The sequence below is a fragment of the Mus caroli genome, chromosome 11 (assembly GCF_900094665.2).
Source record: "Mus caroli chromosome 11, CAROLI_EIJ_v1.1, whole genome shotgun sequence".
NCBI lineage: Eukaryota > Metazoa > Chordata > Mammalia > Rodentia > Muridae > Mus > Mus caroli.
In genome coordinates, this window is record NC_034580.1 from 52,285,316 (window position 1) to 52,292,888 (window position 7,573).

Consider the following 7,573-nt stretch of genomic DNA (forward strand, 5'->3'; position numbering starts at 1 on the left):
GTATGGGGGACTTTTGGGATAGCATTGGAAATGTAATTGAGGAAAATATGTAATAAAAAATATTAAAAAATGATTAAATAAGCACAATAAAAGAAATAACAGTTTGAAAAATACTTTAAAAAAAAAAAAAGAGTTAAACTGTGTCAAAGCTCAAATGGACCTAACCCATCTAACAGAATTTTCTGTCCAACAGAAACAGAATACAGGCTCTTCTCAGGAGCCCACAGAAATGTCCGTAAGTAGGCCACATTCTGTGTCACAAAGTGTGTCTTGATGAATAAAGACGAATCTAAGTCATGTTATGTATCTCATCAGCTTATGGTGGAATAAGATCAGAAATAAATTGCAAAAAAAAGAATGTACAAACTACACAAACACTTACACTTGAAGACTGAACAATGAGTTTGTTTGTTAGTTTCTTTGAGACAAGGTCTCACTATGTAGCCCTGGCTGTCCTGGAACTCACTATGTACACCAGACTGACGTCAAACAGAGATCTTCCTGCCTCTGCTGGAACTAAAGGGGAGCACCACCACACCCAGGCTTGAACACTGAATTCTTGAATAACCAATGCATCATTGAAGAAATCATGGCAGTAACCAAAACCTGTAAAACTGAATGAAAATGGAAGCCCAACTTCCCAGCCCCTCAGGAGGCAGCAAAGGCAATTCTGAGAGTGCACATTAAAGCCATGAGTGCTTACACTAAGAAAAAAATCAGAGTTCAAACAAGAAATGAATGATGTTAGTGCAGGTTACAGAAAGCAAGAAGCCGCACGCCAAAGCAGCAAACAGCAAAAAACAAGGAAGAGCAGAGCAGAGGTGAAGTAGACGGAGACTTGATGAACAACACATGGAAACCAATCAAACAAAAGGCAGGGCTTTGAAAAGATGCACAAGGTGGCAAAGCCCTAGCCAAAGTAGCCAAAAGCAAGAAAGGGAAGACACAATTGATAAAATTAGGGATGTAAATATGTGTGTGACAAGTTACAGTGATATGAAATCGGCTTGTAGGTCCATCAACCTGTGTGGGACCATGTGTGGTACACAGACACATGGAATTTTATGCAGCTGTGAAGAAAAACAAACTCAATTTACTTGCAGGAATATTGGTGAGAATGTGGATTATTCGGTTAGGAAAAACAAAATTCAGGAAAAAAAATACCATGTTTTCCTCTCAAATGTAGAACCTTATGTTTTTAATGTGAGTGAGTGTGTGTGTGTGTGTGTGTGTGTGTGTGTGTGTGTGTATGAAAGGGGACCTTGAGAGAAGAAGAAATCTTAAAGGGAGGAGAAAAAAGAAAGGATGAGGGAGTGCATGGGACTTGAAAGCAGCAGGAAACTGCTTGGGGGAGGAGAAAAGAGGCAGGAAGGAGATGGGGAAAAAGAGAGCAATGGGAAGGGGGAAGGAGTGAAGTTTAATGATAGTATGTGTGTTAAGATGCCACAGTAAAGAGGCAGCTGGATTTCTGAGTTCGAGGCCAGCCTGGTCTACAAAGTGAGTTCCAGGACAGCCAGGACTACACAGAGAAACTCTGTCTCAAAAAACCAAAAAAAAAAAGATGCCACAGTAAGCCTGTTATGGGTCTGGGGTCATTCAGAGATTCACCCATCTGATCATGAATAAGTTTTAACAAAGAAGAGGCTATTTTCACATACTGGCACATCAGGACTATACCCAAGAGCACTCTCAAGCCATAGCTCTATATTACATTAGTTGGGGAGCGGTTATAAAGGTGAAACTCACAAGGCTACATACTTCCCGTCTTCATGCAATCAGAGGCAAGCACACATCCTCGTGCACTTCCTGCCCACATGTGTTCTGGCATATATCCTGCCTACAGCAGTCAGGAGCAACAAAGCTTGTTTACAGCAGCAAAAACACAGTTTGTACAAGACCAGGTAATTACAAGAACAGCCCCCAGAATTCCAGGAAGCTATCTGTCCTTGGGCAAGTAGGGCTTTCAGGTTAGAAGCAGTTTTGTTTTAGAGTTCTCATAAGCACAGTAGTTTTAAACTTTTAAACATAACATCCAGCCCAGAGACAAATTTGCAAGGGAAACTGACTTTTGAGTCAAAGAATATTGGCAGAAATACTTTCACTTTGGTCTTGAGATTAGGACTACGGACATTCATCCTGTGTTTGGAGGAAACTGGCCTTAAATGAACATAGCCAAGAGCACTGTAGAGCAGAGGAGAGGTCTCTTCTGGTGGCTCAGGATCACTCTGGCCTCAGGAGGAGGCTAGCATGCACTTAAAAATGATTGCTCTTCATTTTTAAAAGTGATTGCCTAGAAATTCCTGGCACCATTTGAGAAAAATCTTAAGGACAAAAAAAAATGTAGTAATGCAAACTGCCTGGAACCTGAAGGGTTGGCAGCAATCCCCAGGAGACTGAAGGCCTTGGTACCCCTGCTCCAGTGTTCTTACAGCCTAGCTACAAGGATGCTCCCTTTAAACACGTGTGTCGCTTTTACAATCACGAAATCCTCCTGCTACCAACCCCACAGGAAGACTGAAAAACAAAATGAGCCCATATGTCCGCTGATACGGAAAGCAGAGAAGCCCAGAGAGAACATGAATAATGTCTCCCTCCTTCTCCAACTCTATTAGACTGATAAGCACCTATTAGTAATTCATTTTTTAAAAGACTTCGGCGTTGAGGGTCTGAGGTGAAAGGGAGCCCTTAGTTTGCTTGGTCCCAGCCGAGATCACAGGGTCAGGGAAGAGGTGAAATGTCTCCTCCGGTCTTGGGATGATGAAGGTGTCTGTCCAGAGATGTAGAGTCTGTTGCATAATGGGCATGGACATCGGAGTGTCAGTCATTAAGGCTATCCTGTGCCTTCCTCCATCTCCCTTGTCACTCTCAAGGAAAATTATTTTGCTCTGCATTTACCTTTGGGTGGGGGAGAATATTTTCTTCGTGTTAAAATAAACTTGGTGATTCTAACCCTCCTTAATCTGAATGTCAAAATTCCAAGTAGGGAGGAGGGAGGGGACTGAGCCCTCTGGAAAACAGCAGGAGGAGGGGTTGTCTTCTTGTGTCAGAGGATTATTCCCTTCCCCTCCCTCCACCCCACCACCTTCTTGCTTCCCAAGATATACTGTCTCCCCAGCTCTCTGTAACTTTCGCCCCAAAGTCAGGTTTCTGAGTCAGGGATAAAATAGAGAAAGCCTTCACTTTGTGTTTCAGAATTATGACAGCTAAGAATCTATTAGAGTTCATGTTTTAAAAAGAAAATACTTTCCAGGTCAGAGTTAAGATTCCATTTAAGGCAGTGTAAGCATACGGAGAGAAACAAAGATATTCTAAAGAGACAGCCGGTCCCTCCAGTTGTCAGACCATTGAAACAACAGGCCCCAAGCAACTAGACTTTCTCCCTGAATCCCAAACTGGGGGAAGGGAAAGGCTAGAGCCTGCTACGGTCTGAGGAGATTTGTTTCCCAGAGCTTTCCCTCCTGACCTCAGTGTCTTAGTTAGGGTTTGACTGCTGTGAACAGACACCATGACCAAGGCAACTCTTATAAGGACAACATTTAATTGGGGCTGGGTTACAGGTTCAGAGGTTCAGTCCATTATCATCAAGGCAGGAACATGGCAGCATCCAGGCAGGCCTGGTGCAGAAGGAGCATCTTCATCTGAAGGCTGCTAGCAGAATACTGACTTCCAGGCAGTTAGGGTGAGGGTTTTAAAGCCACAGTGACACACCTACTCCAACAGGGCCACACCCTCTAATAGTGCCACAACCTAGGCCAAGCATATACAAACCACCACACTCAGTCAAGTGGCTTTGCCTTTTTTATCCTTTTTTATTGGATATTTTCTTTATTTACATTTCAAATGTTTCCCCTTTCCCTTTGGAAGCCCCCTATCCTATCATCCCTTCCCCTGCCTCTATGAAGGTGCTCACCCACCCACCCACTCCTATCTTCTCACTCTGGTTTTCCCCTACACTGAGGCATCAAACACACTCAGGCCCAAGGGCCTCTCCTCCCACTGATGCCAAGAAGGTCACCCTCTGCCACATATGTGGCCAGAGCCATGGGTCCCCCCATGTGTACTCTTTGGTTGGTGGTCCAGTTTCCAGGAGCTCCGGTGAGGTCTGATCTGTTGACACTGTTGCTCCCTCCATAGGACTGCAAACCCCTTCAGCTCCTTCAGTCCCATTTCCAATTTCTCCATCGGGAACTCTAAGCTCAGTCCAATGGTTGGCTGCAAGCATCCGTCTCTGTATTTGTTAGGCTCTGCCTCCTCTCAGGAGACAGCCATATCAGGCTTCTGTCAGCAACACTTCCCAGCATCCACAATAGCATCCAGATTTGGTGACTGTATATGGGACGGCTAATATCCACTTACCTGTGAGTGCATACCATGTGTGGGTTTTTTTGTGACTGAGTTACCTAACTCAGGATGATATTTTCAAGTTCCATCCATTTGCCTGAGAATTTCATGAAGCCATTGTTTTTAATAGCTGAGTAGTCCTCCATTGTGTAAATGTACCACATTTCCTGTATCCATTCCTCTGTTGAGGGACATCTGGGTTGCTTCCAGCTTCTGGCTATTATAAATATGGCTGCTATGAACGTAGTAGAGCATGTGTCCTTATTACATGTTGGAGCATCTTCTGGGTATATACCCAGGAGTGGTATAACTGGGTCCTCAGGTAGTACTATGTCCAATTTTCTAAGGAACTGCTAGACTGATTTCCAGAGTGGTTGTACAAGCTTGCAATCCCACCAACAATGGAGGAGTGTTCCTCTTTCTTCACATCCTTGCCAGCATCTGCTGTTGCCTGAGTTTTTTATCTTAGCCATTCTGACTTATGTGAGGTGGAATCTCAGAGTTGTTTTGATTTGCATTTCCCTGATGACTGAGGATATTGAACATTTCTTTAGGGGTTTCTCAGCCATTCGAGTTTCCTCAGTTGAAAATTCTCTGTTTAGCTCTGTTCCCTATTTTTTTAACCTGAGAGTAACCTTTCCAATGCTGCGACAGAGAAAAGACCAGTGAGAAGGAAGAAGTCAAAGCCCCGAGTGGGCAGGGTTCTCCTTGGAGATCAGGAGCCATGGACACCCTCAGAAAAAGTGAATTGCCTCTTGCTGTGTTACATCAAAGGTAATACAGGGGGAAATGCCACTCTAAGTCACGGATGAGTCCCCAGACACATTCTGAAGCAGTTTCCCAGCTAGAGAATACAGCAGTCGGCAAATCTGCACTAACAGTAATGACTTCCTCCCCTGGAGACCCTTCACTTCCATGTAGCTCTCCATCCTCCCTCCCACACGCACACTGTGCTCCCTAGCACCAATCTTCCAGGAGCCTAGAAGTCCATGACCATCTGAGAGGGGGTCAGAGAGTCCATGAGGCATCTTTTTTTTTTTAGATTTATTTATTTATTATATGTAAGTACACTGTAGCTGTCTTCAGACACTCCAGAAGAGGGCGCCAGATCTCGTTACAGATGGTTGTGAGCCACCATGTGGTTGCTGGGATTTGAACTCTGGACCTTTGGAAGAGCAGTTGGGTGCTCTTACCCACTGAGCCATCTCACCAGCCCCCATGAGACATCTTAAAAATGGTCAGCCTCCTCCCAGGCGCTCGGCTGTGTCAAGATGAAGCTGAACATCTCCTTCCCTGCCACCAGCTGTCAGAAGCTCATCGAGGTGGATGACGAGCACAAGCTCCACACCTTCTATGAGAAGCGCATGGCCACGGAAGTAGCTGCTGATGCTCTTGGTGAAGAGTGGAAGGGTTATGTGGTCCGGATCAGCAGTGGGAATGACAAGCAAGGTTTTCCCATGAAGCAAGGTGTTCTGACCCATGGCAGAGTGTGCCTGCTGTTGAGTAAGGGGCATTCCTGTTACAGACCAAGGAGAACAGGAGAGAGGAAGCGCAAGTCTGTTCTCGAATGCATTGTGGACCCTAATCTCAGTGTTCTCAACTTGGTTATTGTAAAGAAAGGAGAGAAGGATATTCCTGGACTGACAGATACTACTGTGCCTTGTTGGTTGGGACCTAAAAGAGCTAGTAGAATCTGAAAGCTTTTTAATCTCTCCAAAGAAGATGATGTCCACCAGTATGTTGTCAGGAAGCCCTTCAACAAAGAAGCTAAGAAGCCCAGGACCAAAGCACCCAAGATTCAGTGTCTTGTTACTCCACGTGTCCTGCAACACAAACGCCGACGTATTGCTCTGAAGAAACAACGCACTAAGAAGAACAAGGAGGAGGTTGCAGAATACGCTAAACTTTTGGCCAAGAAAATGGAGGGAGCCAAAGAAAAGCGCCAGGAACAGATTGCCAAGAGACGTAGGCTGTCCTCGCTGAGAGCTTCTACTTCTAAGTCTGAGTCCAGTCAAAAATGAGTCTTTAAGTGCAACAAATAAATAATGACCTGGAATCTCAATAAAAGAATGGTCAGCCTGTCAGGGAATCACAAAGGACATCTATCACAGGGTCTGCAGCCCCTCCAGCCACCCTTTACAGATGCCTTTCTTTTAACTCCAACCTGAGGCACCCATGATACACCTGGGAGATGCTGTGAGAAGCCAAAACCATCAAGGTGAGGTGAGCAGAGTGTGGTGAGAACCAAAATGAGGCGGAGCAGCAGATAGAGTCACTCTCAACAGGCTGGGGCTGCTTTACTGAAACAGCAAGGATCTCCAGCCTTTCCGTGGGATGAAGATAGAGGGGTTGGAAGCATATGTAGCTACCAGGAAAATATAGTTATTTTGTTTGATTGATTAATTGATGATTGATTGATTGATTGACTGAAAGCAGGATAGGTCATTTTTGAAACCTAGAAATATTTTTCTGCAGATGGAACAGACTGATCATGCTGGGACTAAGCTTTCTTAATGGCTAAGAGCTGTAGAGCCTGACTCAATTCTTCGTGACCTGAAGCTATTATCCAATGCACAGTCTCCTCCTCTAGCGCCCAAGGGAAGGCAGAGATTAGCCTTAGTGATGTGCTGCTGAGAACTGGGGTAGGGAAGGGTGTGATATCATGGGTGTTAACCTCTGCTTACTACCTAAGAAGGTGCCCAGTACATGAACAAACGAACCTATGGAAATGTAAATTTGATTTTGACTTGGGCTGGGGATATGAGAAAGAAATTGGAACCATGAAGCTAATTCTGGACGATTCTGACAGGTGTGAGAATCCTAATTAAGCTCATGGAAAACCCTCAGCCAACAAAATCCTAACTCTCTGGGATTCTAAGGCTCGTTTTGGTTGATTCTGACTCTAAACATAAAAGACAGCAATGTTTCACTGTGTACCTTTTAGATAGAAGGATACCACTGAAATGCTAAGCCTCCATTCTAATCGTCTTCTTTTTACCATCGTCTAACCCCCTGCCTCTACCTTCCAGAACTATACTCCAAGGCAATAGAGGGATTATATTTTTTATTCATTTACTTAGTTACTTTTGAGGTACTAGTGACTGAACCCAGACCTTGTGCATGCCAGACAAGGACTCCACTACCAAAATATACCTTCAACCCTTACTTAAGTTTTTTATTTGGTGGACAGAATCTAGTTGTCTAGGCCTTGGATTTGAACTCAAGATCATCC

At 44.4% G+C, this 7,573-nt stretch overlaps 1 pseudogene; it reads left to right on the top strand.

The window, feature by feature from the left end:
- Positions 1 to 5,612: 5,612 nt before the first annotated feature.
- On the top strand, positions 5,613 to 6,374 carry LOC110306029 (annotated as a pseudogene).
- The last annotated feature ends 1,199 nt before the right edge of the window (positions 6,375 to 7,573 follow it).